The 218-nt window shown below is 45.4% G+C and overlaps 1 protein-coding gene across 1 annotated transcript in view; it reads right to left on the bottom strand.

Moving 5' to 3' along the window:
- LOC119593849 overlaps positions 1-218 on the bottom strand; it is a gene marked incomplete in the record, with an annotated part of 160,221 nt that overhangs the window by 52,986 nt on the left and 107,017 nt on the right.

The following is a 218-nucleotide window of genomic DNA, read 5'->3' as shown; positions in this document are numbered from 1 at the left end:
ATCCATTTACAAACACAAACAAACATCTAGTTTTCTCTCTCATTGATATTCGCTGCGTGTGCACCCCCCACCCCCAAATGAATTATGAATAACCGATGAACAACTTCTTCCCATGAATCATAATCCGACACTTGGGCATCAATCTCTCATGGATGACCCAGTAATCCCCAGCAGCATCCCACTAATTCCCAGCATCCATCACTCGTCAGCATCCACCC

This window comes from Penaeus monodon, chromosome 32 (genome assembly GCF_015228065.2).
Source record: "Penaeus monodon isolate SGIC_2016 chromosome 32, NSTDA_Pmon_1, whole genome shotgun sequence".
Taxonomy (NCBI): Eukaryota; Metazoa; Arthropoda; class Malacostraca; order Decapoda; family Penaeidae; genus Penaeus; species Penaeus monodon.
Note: the sequence above shows the minus strand (reverse complement) of the source record. Positions and strands in the feature narration are given on the sequence as shown.